The sequence below is a fragment of the Festucalex cinctus genome, chromosome 20 (assembly GCF_051991245.1).
Source record: "Festucalex cinctus isolate MCC-2025b chromosome 20, RoL_Fcin_1.0, whole genome shotgun sequence".
NCBI classification, from domain to species: Eukaryota; Metazoa; Chordata; class Actinopteri; order Syngnathiformes; family Syngnathidae; genus Festucalex; species Festucalex cinctus.
The window spans coordinates 8,089,044-8,114,098 of record NC_135430.1 but is presented as its reverse complement, the minus strand read 5'-3'; the positions used below and the strand labels follow the sequence as shown (position 1 = coordinate 8,114,098).

General features: G+C 41.6%; 1 protein-coding gene across 2 annotated transcripts in view; it reads left to right on the top strand.

Moving 5' to 3' along the window:
• LOC144009368 (cadherin-7-like) overlaps window positions 1-25,055 on the top strand; it is a 185,605-nt gene that overhangs the window by 50,642 nt on the left and 109,908 nt on the right. The window contains exon 1 of one of the 2 annotated variants that reach the window (XM_077509081.1): window positions 18,172-18,527. The exons of the other annotated variant lie outside the window; for it this stretch is intronic. The gene's annotated coding sequence lies outside the window, so the exon portion shown is untranslated. Of the gene's footprint in view, window positions 1-18,171; window positions 18,528-25,055 lie in introns of those variants that run through there. 2 annotated transcript variants of the gene reach the window in all.

Below are 25,055 nucleotides of genomic sequence, written 5' to 3'. Positions count from 1 at the left end.
ACACCCGGATGCTACCCGATAGACAACGTGGTATAAACCAAAAATTAAAAAAACTAAAATGTAAATGCTAACAAAGCTAGCCATCCCCAAAAATTGTGAATTTGTTAAATCCATTAGCGTAGCATGCAATAGAAAATGTTAGACATTTTGATAAGTAATTTTCAGATGATTTGACAAAGTTTTGGTGTGTTTCCTGCTTTGAATTGAAAACTGATTTTGGAGCCTAAAAACATTTGAAAACAGGTCTCAAAGGAGACATTTAGCATTGGAACAGTACTGTCTATGAAAACGGATATTCTGTGACTCGTGTACATAAACAAACCCCCTCAGTTGGTTGTGGTTAAAGTTAGGGATGGGGTCTTCTTCTGTGTTTCCCTAAAGATGTCTTCTCCAGTGCTTGTAAAACTGGCAGGAGGTTTTACAAGTTTGTTGTAGCCTAAACAAAGACTTCAAGATTGAGGTTGATGTTAGTGTTGGGATCAAACACATGTGATCCAGTCCACATTTGCGGTACTGCAATTAGACCCTTCAGTGCATTAGGGTTAAGGTTTGGATGTTTCTTTTCCTGAAGACAAGTTGTCCAGTTCTTGTAAAACTGCTGAAATGAAGGCATTCAATGGCATCTTTCTTTCTTTCTTTCTTTCTTTCTTTCTTTCTTTCTTTCTTTCTTTCTTTCTTTCTTTCTCTTTCTTTCTTTCTTTCTTTCTTTCTTTCTTTCTTTCTTTCTTTCTTTCTTTCTTTCTTTCTTTCTTTCTTTCTTTCTTTCTTTCTTTCTTTCTTTCTTTCTTTCTTTCTTTCTTTCTTTCTTTCTTTCTTTCTTTCTTTCTTTCTTTCTTTCTTTCTTTCTTTCTTTCTTTCTTTCTTTCTTTCTTTCTGTTGAGGAGTTTAAAGTTGTAATTAAGGTGTTTTTACATTCTTTTCCTAAAGACCGAACATAACCTTGTGCGGGTGGTTCAAGGTTTTGATTTAGGATCTTCTTTGGTCTTTTCCTAAAGACTGTTTAGGTTTAGGGTTCTTTGCTGTGTAAAACTGATGTTTAAATGTAGCCTTGAGTCGCCCAGTTCATAAAAAAAAATAAAAATGCTGACATCCATGCTAACTTTGGCTTTTTTTTTTGTCTTTGGGGGTCCTGCTTTGGACCTCTGCTTGCTCCATTATGCAAAAAAGAGGCGGCTCTACAAAGACATCAGACGATTTCTTCTTATCTCTCCAAGTGCACCATCCTTGCAGCCATTTGCCCACTTTTGACTCCTTTTCTGTGTCTTTCTCTATCGGCCCTCCCCTGGGATGGTGCCTATGTGAAGACAAAACAACCTCCAGCTCCAGAGGTGTCACCGCGCTTAAAAAAGTTTCCTCCACAAAGTGACGCGTTTCCCCTCGGTCGCCCAACAGCAAGTTTGTTGTGGTCCTCGGGGGACGCGCCACCCGGGGTCAAGGCGCTTTTACAACAGATTAAAAGCGAGTGTCACTAATGTCACCCAGCCGGGGAATCAATGGCCCGGCGCGGGAAATGAAAGCTGTGACGGACATGGACGAGCACATCGGGTCCTGTCAGCGAGAGAATGCTCCTCATGCTTTGGCAGCTGTCACGAGCATGAAGAGGAGTGGGCGGGGGTTAGGGCTTGGGGAGGTGGTGGTCATGCACGCTCTTCAGCCACGGAACACCCAGGGGGTGTCTTTCTGGAAAGAGTCGACACTCTGTGGCCATCAGCTCCATCAAGTCGTGCCACTGCCGGCTGAGCTTTGAGCTCGTTCCGCCGCGCTAGAGAAGAACTTTTTCCTCATTTCACACCATCAGTCGCAGCGGAAATAAAAAAGGGCAGAAAGGGGAAGAAAAAAATACGGCTTTGATGTGAATTCAAAGACGAGCGAACGGACGTCGCCGTTGATTAATGTTGATTTGCTATTGTAAGTAATTGTAGACAATGCGAGGCGACAGTGCGTCTGATCAGCATTCATCAAGACGCTTTGAGATGGATCTCATCGCAAAACCTTGTATTTATGCCACTCGCAAGCGCGACATTCCTCTTTCGCTATGCGACAGCCTCGCAGCACGCGCAAGATATTTTCAGTCATCTTGTGTCTTTCATAACTGAGCCCTGAATTTGCATCAGGAAAAACGCCACTTGTCCTTGTTCTTCTTAAAAAAGCATCTCCCGCAACCTGCAAAGTCTATCGTTCACTTTTTTATCTTAAAACCAACGTCTGACTTTATTTTCACTTTGTCTGCCAGACTTGCGGCAGGGCGGAAACAAAAAAAAAAAAGAGAAGTTGGTGAGATATTTTTCTTCTGTTTGTCCTCCAACGACTGACTCAGCGGGCGTGTTTGGCGGCTCACGACGACGGGATTAAATTCAACGGGCTCCCCGACGTTAATGAGAAACATTGAAATAAAGCCTGCATGGTGGGCTGGCACCTTTCCAGTTGCGTGTCCTTGAGCAAGGCATCAAAGCCCCGACCCTGTCATTATGTTTGTCAGACTTCTCATTTGTAGAAAAACCCATTTTCAAACACAAGACCTGGGCTAGGATTTGTTTTTGAACGAAAACTCACCAAACTTTACACGCAGATCGGGCCTGGCGAAAAATTTGATATTTTAAAGTCGCCATACATGATAACAGAAAAATGGCTCCGTAGCGCCACCTACATAGGTTTAACAGATCTCCGTCCCGCTCCGATTGTCCTACGGCTACGAAAATTGTGTGGCACCTGTAGCACATCCAAATGAACAAAAACCTCTTTGATAGGTGTACCCTAAAATAGACAGGAAGTGAGGTATCAGTATTTGAATGTCCAATTTTGGCCTATTTTTGCACATTTACAGGGGTCATACTTTTGCCCGCTTCTCCTACACGATTAACCCGATTGACTTCAAACACATGGGACAACATCATGTTTTTATCATGCTATATGACGGGGGCGAGGCATCAAATTTATTTACACTTGTCTTTGGTCAACAGTGGTCTGGAATTATTATTTTTTTAAGTCGTGTTGATATTGAAAAATTCTTCAATACTGAGTAAATTTCTTTTGATAAAAAAACAATTTCTGACCCTAATGAGCGTTTTTTTTTTTTCTTTCGTAAAATTTGAAGTATTACTGTAGTTCTTTTTTGCATCTTTATCTGGTCTTGTCTCGTTGTTGGACAGGGTGTACTCGGGATTTTTTTAATTTTTTATTTTTATCAAGACCAGGCCAGTACTAGATACTCTTATCAGTGAGAAACGCCGAATGGAGGTGCAGATTATTTTTTCCACTGACTTCAGTTAATTCAATCATTATTATTGACTTTTTCTGTGAAGTATTCTTTATAAAATAACATGTATCATGGCTTGTCAGGACAATTCAGTTTGAATAAAAACGACTGTTTAATTTTTAGATGTGAAACAGCAGATTTGCTTAGATTTGATATTTGTTTTGTACTATTTCGAAAACAACAGCAAAATTATTATTATTATTATTATTGCAAATGTAATGAAAAAAAAGATACTGGCCATTTGTTCTGGGGTTTGTTTTTTTTTTTATTGTGATTTTTCTTTTGGATATATGAGCTTGGTCTTGTCGCTGTATCGATCTCCAAAAGTCTTGGTCTTGCCTTGCCTTGGTCTCAATCTCCAAAAATCTTGGTCTTTTCTCTGTCCCGACCTTCAAAAGTCTTGGTCCTCTCTCGGACTTGACCTCCAAAAGTCTCAGTCTGGTCTTGGTCTCAACCTCCAAAAGTCTTGGTCTTGCTCTTGGTCTCAATCTCAAAAAATCTTGGTCTTTTCTCGGTCCCGACCTTCAAAAGTCTTGGTCCTCTCTCGGTCTTGACCTCCAAAAGTCTCAGTCTGGTCTTGGTCTCAACCTCCAAAAGTCTTGGCCTTGCTCTTGGTCTTGTCTTGGTCTGGATCTCCAATAGTCTTGATCATTTCTCAATCCCGATCCCCAAACGTCTTGGTCTTGTCCCGGTCTTGACCTCCAAAAGTCTCAGTCTGGTCTTGGTCTCGACCACCAAAAATGTTGGTATTGTCTGGGCCCTGACTGCCAAAAGTAATTTTAGAGTCTCCAATGAACCTAGCACACTGTACATACTTTTGTAAAGATTGAAGCCAATCACAAGTGTATCGTTTTTGTAAACAACAGAGGTTTACCAAAGACAATCGAGTCTGCAATACAAATGCAAGATTGTGGGACAGTATATGAACATAATTAATGTTTTTTTTATGAATTAAAGTGTCCAGTGAAGCTCGCATACGTGTTTTTGTAAAGGTTAAAGACAATTTTGGTATTGAAAGCATTTAATGAATAGTTTTTGTAAACGTCAATACCACACATACTTTATTGAGATTGTGGGAAGAAGCACCAGGTTAAGTGTAAGGACAAATGCAAACTCTGTGGGAAAACTTGATTCTCATTTCCTTTGCAAACTCGGGGCGGGGGGGGCTTCACCTGTCGCCGGCAGGACGACTCAGGATGCCGAAGGGGAGCCCTCGCCTTCCACTTGACACGCTTTGCATTTGAATGCGAGGATCAGGACGCCTGCCGACGACACCTGCGCCCGTCGGTTGCGCCGTTCGTGTTCACCTGCGTCTCGCCGCGGGTGCTGAAAGGGGCAGCTGCTGCTGCTGCTGCTGCTGCTGTTGTTGTTGTTGTTGTTGTTGTTGTTGTTGTTGTTGTTGCTTTGCTCGTTACGCCGAGGCCCGGGTAACGTGGCCGCGATGCTCGTAGCCGGAAGAATGCCGATCGTGTTGAGAGGAGGAACGTGGCGAGCACATGAAGAGATGGTAGAGACGGTAGGGGGTTGGAGATAACAAGCCCTTTGCCAACCAGGCAACCGTGAGTGCCTTTGCTGGGTTGGAGTGAATGCAACAGGCGCTAGGTTTTCAGTCTGACTGCCGGAGCGTGTGAGCACACATCTTCACCAGCAAGGGGGAGAAGACATGTCATGACAAAAGCTGATGCCGTTGCCTTTTGCTTGTTACCGTGCCGCCCCGCGCCGCTCTTCACCGGGCCTCATCCTGTCCTCATTTTGGGCTTGTTTGCGCTCTCTGTTTGCCTGCTTCCTTCCTCATTGTGTGTAACACAAGGTGACATTATTTTCCTGAAAGCGGAAAAGAGCGCATCTGGGTTATATGCCGTCAAGGCTTGCTGTCCAAAGCCGATTCCCACCTTTTCAGGGGGAGGGAAAGCCTAATTGAAAAGCGCCTTGCCGCAGTTACAACAAATGAAAAAACGACACCTGAATGCCGACGGGAGGAGACACGCAACCATGAAAAAGGCTTTTAAACTGATTGTGCGTCTAAACGCGAAGACTTCTTTATGGGTACGCGCATAAGCGCTCGCCCCCTGCGGACCACAATGGCTGCATCACAAAGTTTGCATCAGCCTTCGCAGAAGTTGACTCAAAGTAATTCTGGAAGAAAGGAATGAAAATCTCCCAAACAATCAAAGTTTTCCAACGGTTCCCTGAGGCGATAGGTTGGCCTCATTGTGCTTGTGTCAGACCCCCCCGAAAACCGAATAGTTTTGCCTAAATACGCTTGATGCATTCGGACAGCCTTCTCAAGCGCTTGTTAGCATCTGCCGGCTGCACTCAAAGGTCAGTACGCCGGCGTTCTACCTCACGTACTCCATCATCGGGATCTCAACTGAGTCATCGGCAGGGTAGGAACACCGCACACCGAAGACAATTGGAAGCGCAAAACATTGTTTTTAAAAAAAATAAAAAATAATTATTGCCAACACACTAGCTCCTCAAATGTATGCCTGGTTTGGATTACCATTTACGGTTTGAACGGTTCCGGTTATATAATAACGTGTGTCTTTTCAAACACCAAATACAATTTTGTCCTTAAGGACTCCTTTATTTGTTTTTTATGAAAACGTGCAACTATCCATCTATACCTCACAAAAGTTTGAATTACGGAATGTGGGTTCCATAAGTCAATATAGTATAGAGTTTACAATCAATCTGATATAATATACTCTTACTATTATTTGTATTTTGTTTTTGTGAATGTGAAAGTCTGGCCTCCCACTCAGTGTCGGCTGGGATCGGCTCAAGCTTGCCCGTGACCGTGCCTAAAGCGTATGGAGAATGGATTTATGGATAATCATTAGTCATGTTTTGAGACAAAAATAGTTTGGTCAAAATTGAAGACAATCTCGACTGTGTGTTTTGGAAAATACCAAAGACAATTTTGTGTTTTTGTAATCACTGACAGAATGCAATTAGCGTTCAATAGAAAAGATATTGTTTTTTCATTAAATGCTGTGTACTAGTTTTTTGTTTTAGTTCTAGTTTATCATAATAAGCATAAACTCTTTGGTGTATTACAAAGACTAAACACACAGTTTTTGAACACATCAAAAACATACCTTTTTGAAAAGACTCGTCAACTCATCCAGTGTGTCGTGTTTATAAAATAAGGCAAAGACTGCAAACCTCTTATCCATTTTTTTCCAAGAGTCTTCGTTCCTACCACATCTGTTTTTTGCAAAGATTATGGATAGGGGTTAGGGATGGGACAAGTTTAATACAAAAGGGTGTGCTCCTTAGCCCAAGCCTTACTATCTGAAGTAGGATATCATCCACCAAGTCCAACTACTTCCAGCCTGATCTCACATCATAGACAAGCGGCACTTCTATCAGCGCCTATGAGTTAATCTCTCTTTAATCTCCTCCGACTTGTGATGTGTAAATGTAAACGGGCCTTGAAGTTCCAGATGTGCGACTTCAGCAAGTGCACTCAAGAGTTTTGGGAGATGGAAATGATTAGTGGATTTGCGCTAAAGCGCTGGGCCCCATGTTGCTACCCCTGTGACTCTTGCACGTTTGATACATTATTTAATATTTAAAGTTGATTAATTTTCTGAAGGCGAAAAAGCCAATCCAATATCCGTTGGATCCGGTCATAGAACCTTGCAAGGCCTTCTCAAATGAGTTTCTCAGGTCGTCGTACAAAACATGACCAGCACGTTAGCAACATCTCAAGTGTTAGCGCAGAGCATCAACGTTTAATTAAAGAAGATTTGAACAGTATTGCCACTTTAGACAAGGTTAGTCAAAGCACTTCAAAGATAACAAATGGCTGTCTGACTAAATAGTTTACTTACTAATTCATAGCGAGGATTTACTGCAGAATTGCAGCAAAAGTGTTGAGAAGAAGAAAGTTCAGAGTGTCTTTTACAGAGTGAGAGGGGTTGCACAGATCCAAGCCCCGACTGAGCGGCTGTGCGACACACAGGCAGCTGAATGCGAGCCGGGCCGGCGCGTCATTAGGATTCGGATCAGGATGCCGCCTCAGTCGACAAAACTCGCAGATGAATGAACGCGTCTGTCTGCACTTTCTCTTTTTCGGAACGCGCTGTGACGCATGCATCAACCGAGGATGACCTCGAAGCTTGTTTACTGTTTGAGGGAGCGCAAATGTAGCTTTACATTTAGATGTGACAGATACTTTTAAGTTTTTGTAGATTCATTATTTACCCACCGAGTCAAAAGTCTCCAAAAGTCTCGGGTACAAAACAATAATTGACCTATGGGAGGCCACAGAGAGTCCTGACTGCCAGGAAAGAAGACGCAGTAGAAGAAGGACCCAAGCTAGCTGTTAGCATTATCATCTACCCACATACAATCAAGAATCTCCCCAGACCACCCAAAACTAAAAGTCATGCAATCAAGGTTATTTTAGTTAACTAAAACTCACGAAAAAACAAAAACTAAAACTCAAAAAACAATTTTGGTAATGAAATAAAATAAAAACAGAAATGCTTTTTAAAAAACGAAAACTGGAACTACATTTTACGTTTACAAAACTAACTAAAACTAACTATAATTATAGCAAAAATGTCCGTTTTCTTATTTGGTGATTAATTTAATGCATGAGCCTTTGGGGTTGATTTTAAATGTGGTTTTAAGTAGATTTATTTTGATGTTAACAGGAATAAGGACATTTGAAAGTGTGTCACACAGAAAGTGATGTCATCTCGCAGCAGCCAATAGAAAAGCACCTTCAGATGACATTGCTCACATGGTGTTTTTTTTTAATATTGCGCACAAGGAATATACATAAAAAAAACTAAAACTACTACTGAAACTAAACTAAAACTAATAAAAACAAAACCACCATGAAAACTAATTAAAACGAACTAATTTTTAAAAAAACAACTCAAAATGAAATAAAAACGAACTAAAATGAAAAATTCCAAAACTATAATAATCCTGCTTGTAATATAGTACCCAGATTGACTTGCGAGAGGCCACAGAAGGTCCAGAAATAATAGAAGATGAAACTAGGCTAGCTCTTTAATGATCCACCTGGTGACAATCTTAATCTTCTAGGATTATTCCTAAATGTGTACTTTGTCCAACATTTTTGCCCTCTACATTTTCTGACCATTGCGTATCACTGCGGATTAGAAAAATTTATACATGGAGAGCACCAACGTAAGGGCCTGCCTGCTCTTGTTGGTCTGGAAATGTGTGGGTGGGGGCTGGAGTTGATAAAAACCCGTTCAAGTAAATCATCCAGTGGAAGCGGTAAAATGCAAGTCAGAAAGATGGTAATCTATGTTGGCCTCCAGGGGGGACAGAGCGGAGGTAGCGGCTCAATGAATACAACCTGAATGTTGTGCTTTGAGCCGGCGAGGGACGGGGGGGGGACGGGGCCCCCTCTGCGGCTCCCGACAGCCAATAACGATAAGACCGCCGCGATCGATGCAGCCAATCCCCTCTGATTAGGTCGTCCGTTAGTCCACTTGATCCCCGTGACCCTCTTGGGCCGCGTCCGAGGGAAAATAAAATGGCTCGATATCTTCTGGATGACGAGTCCTCAAAGGGTGTCTTGATGCAAACACGACGAGCCTCTGTGGTTCGATGGTGGCGTAGGTGTCTGGCGGTGGGGGGCTGGGGGGTGGCTACAACATCAAGGTCTCTCTCCATCGAGGCGCCTTGCGACCGCACAGCAGCTCCGGATGATTAAAAGAAAAACACAAGCGCGCGCAGAATGGAATTAAAATACAATTACAAGTCGACTCCTCGTTGGGGAAACGTCTTTGCGCAATTACAGACAGGGAAGATGCATTTGATCCGCCCGCTAAACGGAATCCGGTTTGATGATAAATCAGCCACCCGCCGTTGAGAGTCACGGTGCGACGGAAAGGTCACACGCGCTCTGAGTCATTGCTCCTCCGGTGTTTGAGAAGCATAAGGAGCAGTGGGGGTAAATTCTATTTACATAAAAGTTGAAAGGAATTGAAAAGGCCTGTCGTCCTCGCTGCTCGCCACTTCCCGGCCAAGGCTCTAAAAAGCTGTCATATGTTATGACAGCTCCTTAAGTGTTTCCTTTAGAAAAGTCCCTGCAGGGGGATCGATAATCCTTTGGGAGTCAGTCAGTGTGTTAGAGAGCAGCGAGGTTGGTTGAATGGCGGCTATACTGGAACGATAGTGTCACCTCTCCGCTGGCGCGTTATTGATCTGGAGGTACTTACCGATCAGATTGTGCGCTTGCTGGTTTGTAAGAATAGCAAATGGGACTGGAATGTAGGCTCCAGTTTACCATGTGGGTTGGGTTTGTTCTGGAGAATTCCATTTTAGAGGCGATAGAGTTGGGCTTTTATGATGTACCGATAGACCAGGTTTCACGGTTATGGATTTCGCGCAAAGAACGAGTCAGTAAAAGACTACGACATGTGCTAACTTGGTTCAAATTCATGGTGCATTCTCTGCCGTCTGTCAAACATCGCAGAACCTGTGTAATCAAATCTTCAGTGGTTCACTTCTCTCGAAAGAAGACCTGATTTGATTTCAACCTTTCTGGATTACCATTACCGAGTCCAATAATCATAAATAGTTCTCCACCAGATAATTAAGATCTGTATTGGTTCCGGGTTTCTGGAAGACAACACTTGTTAATCCGCTCGGACGATCCACTAAATGTTTTGTGGAATGGTAGGACCTTGAAAAGATAGACACAATTAGCTAATCTTTTCTCTTAAAAAAAAAAAGGAATAATCAGGACACAGTTGCCGCAGATAACCGCCGTTCCGAGCCACTGGTTGTTCAGACCAATCACAGAGCGACATTGTGTTTGGGGCGGGACATGCAACTGTGACGAAACCAGGAAGCCAGCGGCGACACTGCAATTAATTCTGTTCTTGCAGAATTACTCACCGTTTCCTTGTTGAATGTTTTACAGCGATTCGTGCATTTCTAGCTGGTAAGATGTTCGTGCTCCTTCGACAAGAACGAAGACAAAATTTTAACCCATGGCCGTGATTGGTTAAAACAAACGTTTACAATGCCGCATCGTTCAATAAGCTCGAGTTATTGTACAGAATGTCCCGCCTTTCCCAAACAAATTACCGTGGAGAAGTACCAGATTGATATTGCGGAGAACTCCCATGAGTGAAGCGCAGTATCAATCTGGCTATTGCCAGGTTAGGACCCTCTACCCACAACTCCATATTTAAAATTGCCAATAGTTCAAAAGTTGAACCTTTAACGGGGAGATACTGTATTACACAACATTGACTTTTTAATTGTGTCTTTACAAACAGCTGCGTCTCTGGAGTGTGCGTCCACCTGTCAAGTGTGAAATTAAGCCACTTGCACAATTGCAATACAGCAACTTGCTGATGAAGCGCTGCCTCTTGAAGTGAAAATCGAAATCTTCCTGTGCACTCGTATATTTTATTTCTTTTTTTCAATAAGCCAGCGGTTACTTGGTATGAGTACGGATGAGTGTTGAATACTATCCATCCAGCCCTGGGGACTTCTGGTGAAAGGTGGACCTCAAAAACGCAAGTGGACAATTTAGAGTCTTCAATGACCACAAATGTTTTTGGAATGTCAGAGTACTTGCACGAAACTTGCCGGATCCAAGATTTGAATCCCGCACCTCAGAACGGTCTGATTGTCATCGACTGAACAGATTTTGGTGATTTGCGGCGGTCCATCCGCTATCACCTCCAACCTTCTCGTCCTTGGGGTTTAGATTTTAAATACCGTACCAACCCCGCCCCCTCCACGCGCGGCAACCTTCCGCCCTGTTTCTCTTGTTAAGTCGAGAACAAAAAGCCCCATCAAGCAGCGTGTCACCGGGGAGCAGATAACCGTTGGCCAGGTGAGCGGAGGTCACAGTCACGATATGGAAGACGGGCGGGAGACATGCGGGTGAGGGCGGGGGAGTTTGAGAGGAGAAGCCGGCCGATAAATACCCGGACAAGTGGTGGGGTGGCCGCATCGCCTCCGGGCATCTGGTGATTGATGGGGGAGGCGCTGATGAGCTCCCAATGTCACTGTCCAATTAAACACCCCCGCCACCGTATCCCTCTCATCCATCTGCATGCAGCCTTTGACTTGCCGTTTGCTCTCTCTTACCTCCCCCCAACATTATCCCGCGCTTCACTCTCTGTGCTACGCTAACTGCTCTTCCCCCGCTGACAGACAGGGGCTGCTCTTTCTATTAGTTTGGGTCAGCACTCGCTATTCTCCCACCACACAATGGACTGTGGCTGCAAAATGCAAATAAGGGAAGCAAGCGGTGGGTGACTAATACCTGCGACTAAGTGCGTGTCAAGTCAAACGGAAAAAAAGAAGAAGTCCATTGTTTTAATTTGGAAAAAATGCAAGCGCTGGTGATACATTTGGACACTTTTGCATACTTTATGTTCACATCGAAACTTTCCATTTGCATTCATTTTCAATAGAGATTTGTAGGTGGCAGCACGGTGGAATCGTGATCAGCATGTCTGCCTTACAGTAGGGAAGTTCCATGTTTGAATCTTGACTAGTTTCAGTGGATTTTCTGTGCTCCTGCTTCCTTCTGTGCCCAAAATGCTTGAATGCTTGAATTTGTCTACAAGTATTCTGCAGTTGACTTGCAACCAGTCCAGGTTGTACCATGTCCCTCGTCCAAATTCAGCTGGGTTAGACTCAGACTTACCGGCGACACTAATGAAGACTTGGTCCGACATGAAGCCTTTTTGGGTGGTGGCCCGCCAGAATCGGTAAAATGTGTTTTTAAATGAATTAATTGTACATGAAAAATAATAACGTTAACTCATTAATTTTAGAGCTGTCAAAATGAATCGATTAATCATCAGGTACAGGAATCAATTAGCAAATTAATCGACAGCTGTTTTAATAATCGAGTAATCTTTGGGAGTCATTTTTTTTAATTTAAAATGAAATCCTCTGATTTCAGCTTATCAACAGTAAATGTTCACTGATTTCTGTAGTCCTCCATGAAAGAAGACTGGTTATCCTCTGTGTTTGATCAAAATAAGACACTTGACGAACCGGTAACATAGTACAACATCAATTCCCCCACCTTCCCTTTTAAATCACTGTGCAAATATGAAGTACGAAATATACAATAATCAGTAGTTAAGAAGCACTAAACATGGGAAAAAAATACTTTTTAAAAATATACTTTAATGCAAAATCTAAATAATCCGATTAGTCGATTAATAGTTTAAATTATCGATAGATTAATCAATTCTAAAAACATTTGATAGTAACAGCGCTTATTTTCTAGGGTTGGATCCCAAAAACGCAGACACAAACAAGATTTTAACTCTTTATTCGCATAACATCGAGAGCCGTAGAATCACAAGACGCTAGGGTAACTTGGGCCGTGGAGTTGCACAGAGCAACAAAGGTAATAATCCGACAAAAACACACCCTCCTCAGACAGGCTTATATAGACAGCGAATCGATCTGATTGGTTGTGGCTAGACATGTGGGTAACAGGACTGACATGGAATTATCTGATTGGCTGTTGACCAGATAAAGCGATTAAAGGTTCCTGACATCACATGGCTTCTGACATCACATAGCGTTTTACCAGTTGAAACTCGATTCTAGTGACATCAGTTCAAAACAGACACTTGACCTCACGGTCATTACCCAAACATAACCCTTGCATGACCCTAGTCATGACAGTAAACATATCCCGTACATGACCCTAGTCATGACAGTAAGCATAACCCTTGCATGACCCTAGTCATGACAGCACTACATTAATTATCGACAAAATATTAACTTTTTTTTAGTAAACTGTTAAATGTCAAACCATGGAATGGATTCATTATTTTGTCCTGTCATTATGCTGGCATCCAATCCAGGGTGTCTCCCGCTTCTCTCACCAAACGAAAGTTGAAGTTGTGGGAAAACATTTGTGTGTATTGTCTACGGCCACTCTTCCCTCGATGCTCCGACCGCGACTGCCTGTGTGTGATATTTCAAGGATTTTTTTTTCCGCTCATTTATTTGAGCAATGCATCTCCCGCTAATCAGCCCCGCCGCCTGTGTGGAGGAGATGCGCCGTGTTTTGTGGCGCATTCGGCTAATTGGGAAAAATGCAAAACGCGGGGAGTTTGGGGAGCGCAATTATGTGGTGACATTTGAAAATTCAATTAGCGAAGGGAACAAAAACAGACAACACGCATGCTCTGGTGGAGATGAGATGCTTCATTGATCATTTGCAGATAAGGCAGCGTTGGTTTTGATCAGTTGGCGATGTTTGCAGTACGCGGGCCACAAAATGTAGTGCTTTGACGCCGCCTTGTGGCCTCTCTGTGCCAAGAAATGGCGCTGAAGTGAGTTGAGGAGCTTCATTTTGACAAAAAGTAGTACTTCACTTCCATTGTGTGGCATAAAGAGAATTACATGCTGTGTATTTAATATGACCACAACGTCCAGCTTTTAGTCTGCTAAATTATTGCTAATGCTAACAAATAATGGGGAAACTCCTCCAACCTGCTAGCGCAAATAGCCTATATGTTGCGGTGTAAATAATAATAATAATAATAAACACTAGGGGTGTTAAAAAAAATCGATTCGGCGATATATCGCGATACTACATCGCGCGATTCTCGAATCGATTCAATAATCGGCAGAATCGATTTTTTTTTTTTTTTTTTTTTTTGATTTTTTTTTTTTTTTTTTTTTTTTTTTATTATTTTTTTTTATTCACACCTTGAGCATGGAAGAATGTTATATGAACGGAACATTAAGCCTTAATATTTTATTTTAATGCTGTTCAAACATGAAACAGATTACAACCTCTATAAGACTGAAATTTCAGATAAATAAATAATACATTTTCATATAAATTTTACACTCTACCAGCTTACTGATTAGTATTTTCTAAATTTGAATGAAAAAAATCGCAACAATCGACTTATAAATTAGTATCGGGATTAATCGGTATCGAATCGAATCGTGACCTGTGAATCGTGATACGAATCGAATCGTCAGGTACTAGGCAATTCACACCCCTAATAAACACTAATTATTCAAAAAGTATATTAGAGTGTGCTGACGTGAGTGTGAGGAAGGAGAGTGGACGGAATGTTCTTCGAAGTTTGAGCGCTGCCTTCACAAGCCATCTGCCAGTCACAACTTGGCAGCTTACGACATTCCGTACAGACTGTCCTCCTCCTCGTCCTCCTTTGTCGTCCTTCACCTCCTTCTCTATCTCATTTTCACCCCATCCTTCTTTTTTTTTTTTTTAATCGGCTCCTTCCCCTCCTCAATTGGGTTTCATTTTACTGTCTTGTTTTTTCTTCTCCTACTCTGCCTCAGTTTTCTTCCCGCTCCTCCTTTTCGCTCCTTTTGGCTCCTCAGCTTCTCCTCTTCACTTTGTTGCAAATGTTCTTCCTTTGTCTGTCTTCATTATCTTCATCTTCTGTCCATGTCCTTCTCCTCCTCTACCACCTTTTACCTCCTACTTCCCTCTGCTCCTCTCCTCATCGCCACTTCCTTCTCATTGTCCTTTTTCCTCCTCTTCTCCTCCTCCTCTCCTTTGCACCTCTTTTTCCATTCTTTCCCCCTCTTCCACCTTCACCTCCTCCTCAGTTGCTTTGCTCCTGCGCTTCTCTGACCACCTTCATCCCTTTTAATGTTCCTTTTGTGTCTTCTATCTTTATTACCGTGCTCCTGCTGTTTCTCCTCCTCTTTTCCACCTTCATCTTCTGTTCTTCTCCTCCTTTATCTCCTTTTATTTCTTTCAGCTCCATTTAATTTCCTCATTCTCATTGACATCATGCCTAAGCTTTTTTTTTTTTCAACATTCTCCTTCACCTCCTCTACCAGCTCCTCCTCCTCTTGGATCTCCTATTTGCTTCACTTTCATTCTATCATCTCCTCCTCTGTCCTCTTGTTTCATTTCATCGTTCACCTCATCCTTCATCTTTTTTTCATTCCTTATCCTCCTCTTCAATCTCTTCCCAGCTCTTCTCACCTCCTTATCTATCTTTATTTCCTCCTCCCGTCTCCTTCACCTCCTCTACCACCTTCATATATCTTCACTCCCTCCTGCTAATCTTCTCATTTTCTCCCCCCTCCTCTTCTCGTTTCTCCTTCCTCCTCGTATCAATCTTTCTTTGTCCTCCTCCTGCTCCTCCTCCTCCTTTTTTTTTACCTCCCTCTCCTCTTCTACCTCTTGTCTGTCCTTATCCTCCCTTTCCATCTCTCTCCGTGATTTATGTGAGTGTGAGAGCTCTTTGCCACCATCGTTCTCTCTTTTTATGATCACCTCCTGCACCTCCCGTGATTTGTGTCACTGTATTCCACGGCTGTGCAAATACTTTCATCCAATACAGGAAAAAAAAGAAAAAAGATGCAACTTGGAAATTCTTTGGCTTTCATTGATTAAACACGCTAAATTTAGTCCATCAAACATCCATCCATCCATTTTCTTGACCGCTTATTCCTCACAAGGGTCGCGGGGGCTGCTGGCGCCTATCTCAGCTGGCTCTGGGCAGTAGGCGGGGGACACCCTGGACTGGTTGCCAACCAATCGCAGGGCACACAGAGACGAACAACCATCCACACTCACACGCACACTATAGGGACAATTCGGAGCGCCCAATTAACCTGCCATGCATGTCTTTGGAATGTGGGAGGAGACCGGAGTACCCGGAGAAGACCCACGCGGGCACGGGGAGAACATGCAAACTCCACCCAGGAAGGTCCGAGCCTGGACTCGAACCGGAGACCTCAGAACTGGGAAGCGGACGTGCTAACCACTCGACTACCGTGCCGCCTTCCATCAAACATTATTTTGCTTTATGACAGCTGTCTGTTAACGCTGATAAGATTCTTCAGGCTTTTGAGGTGGTGCGTAGCTCCGCCCCCCCCTCCGCTGAGCAGACTTGAACTTCTTAATTGGTCGTCTCTTCACTCATGCAGACAAATTGCCTGGCCCGTATTTATTGACAAAAACACTGATTGGCTAAGAGCCCAGTCAAGATTTGCTCTCTACTCACCACACATACCACCACCCGCACACTTTTCGAGTTTTCTACCTTGGTCAATCTGGGTCGAGGGTCTCTCTGGGATGGCACCACTTACTGTGGCCGTGGGCTGTCATCTCTTTTCAGTGTGGATGAGCTCCCCTAATTGGGTGCTTTTCCTTACGTGGTTTCTCTGTGCCCTGCCACGTCTTTTTTTTTTTTTTTTTTTAAATAGTACCCAGTAGTGTTAATTTCGACAACACACATTTTTCACCTGACTAAAACTAGACTAGACTAAAACCCTCATTAATAAACAATAACTGTGGCTAAATCAGTCTGCATTTTCGTCGACTAATGAAGACGAGATGAAAATGTCCACTTAAAAACTGGACTAAAATCTGGGCATTTTAGTTCATGAACAAAAATGAGACAGAAATTATATGATGAGACAATCTTATCTCTGCTAATCTGTCACGTCTGTGACACTGTCATGCGACATACAGCAAAAACACATGGGACAGACAGGAAGTGGATTCACAGTGAAAGGTTAAAAAAAAACCCCCGTAAATTATAGTTATAACTTGATTCAACGGCTATAACGTTCCAAAATAATGTTAATACGACTGCTAACTAATGCTGGCTAACGTATTATTTTGTTGCACGGAGCTACAGTAGCCACTGTAATTCAGTGTCAAGTTGTTTTTCATCAAAAAAGACGAGAACATTTTATGTGAAATAGTTTTATATTAGAAAAGGTTCACTATAAACTGCTGACAAGAAAAACATATAATATACAGGGGTAAAATGGTTGTGCTGACCAAAATGAGACTAAAACGACAGTTTTGTTGACTAAAACTAGACGAAGAAAATTATGTTTTCTTGGACTAAAATAAAGACTAAAATGCTAGCTTTATAGTCAACTAAAAGTGGGCTAAAAAAAATAGATGAGGTTAACTAACTAATAAAAACTAACACGCTTTACTGACATTGGACTAAAACTGAGACTAAATTTAACAATGGCGGACAAAATTAACACTAGTACCCAGGTTGTTTTTCTTTTTATAATGTACTTTGGATGATTTAACTCATTTGCTCCGAAAAACATATAAATATGTTCTATTTTAAATATTACCATGCTCCCAAAGACGTATTTATGTTTTTTATTTTATTTTTATGCTAGAGCATACAGAAGGCTTTGATGCAGCCTCTGAACTAAAGAGACTGATTGACGCATTGGTAGTTCTTACAAAAACGGCCAGCAGGTGGCAGCAGAGCATAAGAGATCAATCAGGGCCATGTTGCAAAAACCTCTTTTCCACACTGTTTTAAAAAGATTTGGGAATAATGATAAAACGTATATTCTAATGCTAATTGCTGCAAAACTGAAACAGATAGAAGCGTACTTTTTTTTTTTTTTTTTTTCCTGATGAAAAAAGAAACTCTAATCTTTCTTTTGGCACGTTCCATGCTTTTATAGCAATCTAACAATATTCTGTGGGCCTTGAAAATCAGTCAAACTCCAGTAAAACAGCTGGGAGCGAAGCTGGTTGCTTCAATCAAAATGGCTGCCAGTGAATGAGTTAATTACACAACACTTTGAGTTGTAGTTTTATGTATGAAAAACGCTTTCTTTTTTTCATCTTTGCCTATTGAGAACAGTATAAAACCAATTTATTTTTTACTTGCAGCAGTCGTAGCAGTTGTCAGTTTTTTTCTTTTTTTTTTTTGCACCAGTATCACAACACCTCCCATTTGTTTTTCTTTTTTTGACTTCATCCCGTCTCCCCATCTTTTTTTTTTTTTTTTTTTAAAACATTAGCTGGCCTGCCAAAAATGGACCCCCGGGCTTTAGTTTGGACACCTTCCGTCTAGTCCTTGCTAAAATAGAAGAAGAAGAAGTCTGCATCTGGTCATCCGTGCACACTAGAGGAGGAGGAGGAGGCACTGCGCATGCAGGAGAGAGAGATGGAGTGAGCGAAAGAGAGAGAGGGGAGGATGGAGAGAGCGAGCGAGGGTGCGAGGCTGAAAACGAGTCACATCAGAGTGGAGGCAGAGCGAGCGTGTGCAAGCAGCAGCTCGGCGAACGCAAGCGACACAAATCAACACGATCGGGACCTAATTGACGACTTGTTTAACGACGTGACGCACGCGCCACCTCCACCACCACCACCTCCTCGTTGTCCTCTTCCTCATCCTCCTTTTTTTTCCCTCGCTGTCTTCTTCTTGTCCTTCTTGGTCAACTTTCGTCCTCCGCGCTGGAGGGGAACTTCTCGCACCTTTTTTTTTTTTTTTTTTTTGGTCGGGTGAGTGTGGCTCCTTCTTCTGCTTCTTCTGCTTGTGTATCATTAGTATTCTGCGCTCATTTGCTTTCACCCCCCACCCCCCAGCGTCGCTTCTTTATTTTTTTTTCCCCTTCTTGGATGTGGTTGCCACTTGTCAATGCAAAAGATGACGACGTGTGTAACTTTTTTTTTTTTTTTTGTGTGTGGTGTTTTTACGCGGCACTTGATGCTGCGCTGTGATGGATGTGCAACACGCGTTATCTCGCACGCCGGGAGGGAGGACGTGACCCCTCCTCCCCCACACACCTCCACCCCCTCCCCAATAGAAGGCAATAGAAGCCCCCCACCTTTCTTAATTAATGATCCATTTATTTACATTTTTTTTTTTCGTTTGCTAAAATCTGCTTTTGGGGAAACATTATTATTCATGAACTATCAGTTATTTAATTGGAATGAAAATGCATCCAAAAATGATTTTAAAAAGGGACTACAGCATATGTGGGACACTTTATTAGGTACACCTTAGTCTGCACACTGTTGATAAACATAAAACAATTATATTGAAATTCCATTTTTGATTGACTGACAAATGCATTGCTTTAAAAACTGTTGTGGTTGTGTTCCTAATTTTTTGACCCTCTCATGCATCTTATTTTGGTCCATTTTTGTATGGCATGCGTTGTGCCTAATGAAATGTCCCTTACCCGTCCCGAAACAAGATGATGAATATTATTGCCGTTCTCATTGACTTTGCTGTCTAAAAAAATTTCTGCTGCCTGTCAACTCGGCCCCCTCCTGAAGGGACTTCTTGCCAATCCGAAGCGGGTCAAAAGGGGGCGTCGCCAATCAAAGGGCGTCCGACTCGTGTCCTCCATCCGACCTCTCAAAAAACATCACTTTTGCGTCCCTTGTCAAATCCACTCATTTTCGGAGCTCTTTTGACCCAGAAAGGGCCCTTGAGCAAGGCACCTAACCATCAACATGTGCTGATGACAAGATCGTAGGATCGAGGATGGAAGGAGGCCGCGAAATGGCAAGCGAGCGTGCGATTGCTCGGCCCAGCCCCCACGGCGCTGGTAATCCTGTTGTGGGACTGCTAAATGGGATTAGAAACAAGTTGCGCGGATGCCAAACGCCGGCCCGGGGACGACCGTGTGGAGGGAGGAGGGGGGGGCGGATGCAGGGGGGATTCACGTTGGCCGCTTTATCTTGTATTTTCACTTCAGTCGCGCTCATCGTGTTGACGCTGCTCCCGCCAGGAAGTCCACATAAAGGTTATAATCCACCCCCAAAAAAAACACAATTTGCAAATGATTTGGAGGGAAAAAGGCAAATGAGCTAAAAGATTAATTCATTGTTGGAAGTAGGGCTGCACAATATATCGAGGAAAATATCGATATCGCGATATTGGCCTATGCAATATGCATATCGCAAAGACATGCAATAAATTTGATATGGAATTTTATGCTTTTTTTTTTTTTTTCCCCTGAATTTGACCAGTTAGACTGTCAGGTTGACCTGTTTGACATTTATTAAACATGACAGAGAGGAGAGGAACTGACTGATACAATTGACTACTGCACTTTCTGAAAAAAAAAACATCCCCTCCTCACCCTTTCTTTTTATTTGGTTTCCACGCCCTGAGTTCCAACCCTAATAAGGCAAATGCAAAACATAGTTGGAACACAATCTACTTAACGAAAATGTGCACTGCCATCCAATAGTTGAACATTAATGAGAGTTAATTACAATTAATTAAGAATACATTGAGTTTGATTATTTTGCCACATGAAAAAACGTGATTTGTTTAGGTGCATGTTAACAATCACAATTATATCGATATCGCTATATTCAGCAACTATATCGCATGTTTTTCCAATATCGTGCAGCCCTAGTTGGAAGTATATAGAAAATAGTCTAGAATGCTAACATATAATGAGAAACTCCATTGACACTCACAAGCTAACAATTAGCATACATGTGGCGGTTGTGTATATATACACACACACATATATCTTTATATATATATATATATATATATATATATATATATATATATATATATATATATATATATATATATTCTTGATCCTCTGCGAAGAATGACTCATATTAGTGAGTTAGTCGTCTCAAAGGATAAAGAATGTATGCTTTTGAGTAGGGGTAGTCGTCTCAAAGGATAAAGAATGTATGCTTTTGAGTAGGGGTGTGAACCTCTGGGTACCTCACGATACGATATGCGATACAAGGCGCACGATAACAATTATCTCACAATATGACGATAACGTGATTATCGATATAATTGGTCAGGTAGTAAATCCACGATAAAACTACTCAAGACATAAACTGATGTTCTTTTCAATGAGAAAATATTTTATTTTTATACCATCACTGAAACACAAAATTAAAACTGGTATCTTCTTCACAGTGAATACTTCAAGTGTATTTATTTTATTTTTTTTAACAAAATACAAATGTCCACTTTCTGTCAACAAATTTGCCGTTCTTAAACACTATTGTCATGCAACATGTCAGTCAGTTACATAGTGAATTGTTTCATTTTATAAACTGTAAAAGTAAATAAATTAAATATTAAATTCAATTAACTCATTCAATCCCAAAAAAGTGTAAAAACGTAACGGCTTGTCCTTCCCTCCCAAAAACGTGTTTACATTTATTTATTTTTTTAAATGCAAGAGCATACAGAAGGCTTTGATGCAGCTTCTTACATGAGAAGGTGGCTTAAAGTAATGGTAGTTATTGTGGCCAGCAGGTGACAGCAGAGTATACGAGATCAACAAGGGCCATGTTGCAGCAAGCTGTTGTCAGTGTTTGTACCAGGAATGTGAATATGGACGAAAGTTAGCTATATTCTAATGCTAATTGCTGCAAAACGGAAACGGATACAAATACACTTTTTTCCCTTATGAAAATAGAGACTCTAATCTTTTTTTTTTTTTGGCGTGTTCCATGTATTTATAACAATTCAACAAAATATTCAGCGGGCCTTGCAAAATCACTCCAAATCCAACATAACAGCCGGAAGTAATGGGGGTTGCTTCAGTGAAAATGGCTGGGAGTGAATGAGTTAAATCAATATTAATATTCTTCAAGAATTGTGTGCTTCAAAAAGTCGAAACATAAAATGTTTTAAAATGTTAAAATTGAAAATATAATACACATTTTTCATCGAAAAGTATGCAGAAGTGAGTCACATAAATCTCTTCCACAAGTCAAAGTAAGCTGATGAGTCTTCCTTGCATGATCATTTGCGTCCATTTCTACACCACTCTTATGAGGCACTCCACCTAGTGGCCCGCCAAGTAATTGCTCAATAAGTCATGAACAATGGAGCCGTTATAGTGGCTGTATATTCACTCCAAATATCACGATACTTGCGTAGGCCTATCGATGCTCTATCGGGAGACAATAGTTCACGATTTATCATAATATCGATATATCGTCACATTCCTACTTTTGAGTGTTTATGTCTGAACTATTTGTTGTTGTACTGTTTTTAAATATCCACGACTAGCGATGCTATAAGTTAGCCCATCAATGTCGTTTTACGGTAACATTTTTGATAACAAGCTTATTGTGAGTCTGCTTCTTTTTTTCCTCACTTTCACAAGGAAAAACAAACTACAAATCCTTCTCATCTTGTCGTCTTTGTCACATTAGCAGATTATTTTCTTATTTATTTATTTTAGTTGATATGTGCACACGTGTCGCTTGTGGAGATCGTCGGCGCTCGCCGACCCGGTCGCGGCCCATCCTCCCCTCCACCTCCGTACTGAGCTGCACCTTCGACGCTCCTGTTGCCCCGCAGGCACATCTGCTCCACTTTCCACTTCAGCCATCAAAATGTCATGCGGCCTTGGCTGACTTGATTCATATACACAACAGCTTGACCGTTTATTTGTGCGGTTTTGACAAGAGCCGGCGATCACTTTGAGTGGCTTGCAATGCAGCTTTAGCAAATGATATCATGATACAAATATTACGATCCTGAAACTTAAATGAATATTTAAACTAGGGGTGTCAGGCCATTACAAATGAATTTTGACTGACTTCAATCGTTAACTCACGATTAAATGAACATTTTATATCTGTTCAAAATGTATAATATATATATTTTTTAAGTAGAAACATTTTAATCTAATAGAAATATGGCTGCATTTTAGTCATTATTTCATAATAATTCATAAAATTGATTTAAAATTAAGATGTACTGTACTCTAAAAAACGATTGTGATATTCGTTTGTTGAGGTCATTTTTCTGCCATTAGATGGCATAATTGCATTTGTAAGACGTCGTGACAGCTCAGTGTATTTTTCTTTTCATATTAAGAGCTAGCTAATCCTTATCATGAAGTAACTTGTGGAATTTTTAAAATTGTCAATTACAACTTCACCCCAGTATCCACAAATATATGCCTTATTATTACATTTATTACTGCTAAATTTTGATGTCGACGTATTATCCGCTGTGTTGCGACTGGAATTCCCCCAGTACAGGCTTTCCAAGTAATTGCGCGTTAAAAAAAATTAGTGGCGTTAAAGGAACTTTAAATTAACTCAAAATTCACGCACTAATTTTGACACCCCTAATTTTAACAAATAGCCCCCCTAAGTTTTCTAGTTAATACATTTTCCAAAATTTCAATATAACCGAAATACTGATCATTTCGTTTACCGTTTCTTTTTTTTCTTCTTTTTTCTTTCAGTTTAAATAAAAACTGAGTTCCCAGTATTTTGACTCAAATAACCCCGTTTTCAATTGATCTCTTATTGGCCACATATGCTTCAAAATGACAAATAATGGGGCCGATAATCGGTAGTGATGTAACGATGAGGGCAATATCGTGATATTAAAACTGCCACAATATTGTTGTTGTTATGTTCACGATATTTAACAGCGCCACATCTGTTAAAAAAAAGTCACGTTGATTTCCATTTGTGCACTTCTAGCACCCTCTGGTGGCTATTCTTATCGTGTAATTTAATTTTCATTAGGGATGTTTTGGCCCTCCTATATTTAAAATCTACGCTAATGGTCAGATGAAGGGGAATGTATTTTTTTTTTTTCCACACAAACTTGTCTGCCTCAGTATGCAGCTTCAGTTAGCATGATAGAATTTAGTCGGTGCGTCACTCCTAAACACAACCACAAGAAGGTCACTTTTGCAGGTATCCTTCAAATCCAGATTTTGCCACTCCAAACACTATCAACATCCCGTTTTGTTTTGTTTTTTGCAGTCGAGAGAGCGTTTAAGGTCACGCGCGTTGCGTGCGAGTCCGGCTCTTCCGACGTCTCCTCTCACATGACCTCCCGCCGTTTACGTGGCATTTCTTCGCCCAGAAGATGCCGGCGGAAGTGCATGTGTCGCCTCGGAAGTCCAAACGTGGCTATAACCAGCCGCCTTCCCAACTAGGGGCCGCTCGGGGCCTGCTGGGATTCTTTTGTGTCAAGACGCCGCGACCTCTTACTACTCCTCCTCCGCGTTTGAGGCATGCTGGGTTATCTGTCACACCAGCGCGGCACTAAGACAAAGGCCGGCGTGCCGCCGAGCATCCGGCTGACGACTGCGATTTATTTTCAATCTGACCCGCGAGATCACGTGACTTGTTAGTGTGGCCGGGGCGAGATGGTGACCTTGCTGGGGCGCGGTCGGATAATTGGGGGTCGGCTGACTGGCCTTTTGTTGTTCCGCACGTCGGACGCTCGTTAGCATCGGGGGGCCTCTGATGATCTTTTGCGACGCCAGTTCAAGGACGTGCTCCTGTTAGGTCGGCCTGTTCAGGTGCTGGCAGGTCCCCCACAACTAGGGATGTAACGATAATGGCAATATCGGGATATCATGATTTTAAAACTGCCACAATATTGTCTTTTTTTAGTATGAGCTGATTGTTTTTTACATTATGATCTTTTTTTAAATATTGCCAACCTACCCACAATATCGTGATAATTATATCGTGAGTTCCATATCGTGATAATATCGTATCGTGATATTTGGATATCGTTACATCCCCAACCACAACCGGTTTTATGAAACAAGATTGATAATAACTGGTGGTACGCAGAAAGCGCTAGGGATGTAACGATATCCAAACATCACGATACGATATCACGATATGAAGGTCACGATACGACAATTATCACGATATTGTGGGAAGTTTGGCGATACAAAAAAGGTCACAATATTATACAAAAAAAAGGCCAAAACATGCCTGATGAAAATTAAACTGCACTAAAAAAAAAACTAGCCACCAGAGGGTGCTACAACAGCACATTTGGAAATCAAACTAACTTTTTTTTTAACAGATATGTTTCTTTTAAATATCAATGTGTCACAATGACGACAATATAATGTGCCAGTTTTAATATCGCGATATCACGATATTGCCCTAAATGCTGTAGTGTAAATTTGACTCTATTCAGATAGGGACCAAATGGACCCCGTTTTAGAGTAAACTAAGATTTACGCTAAGAAGAGAGTCAAATGAAAAAATTGAAAAAAATAAAATAAAAAAATAAAACTCACTCAA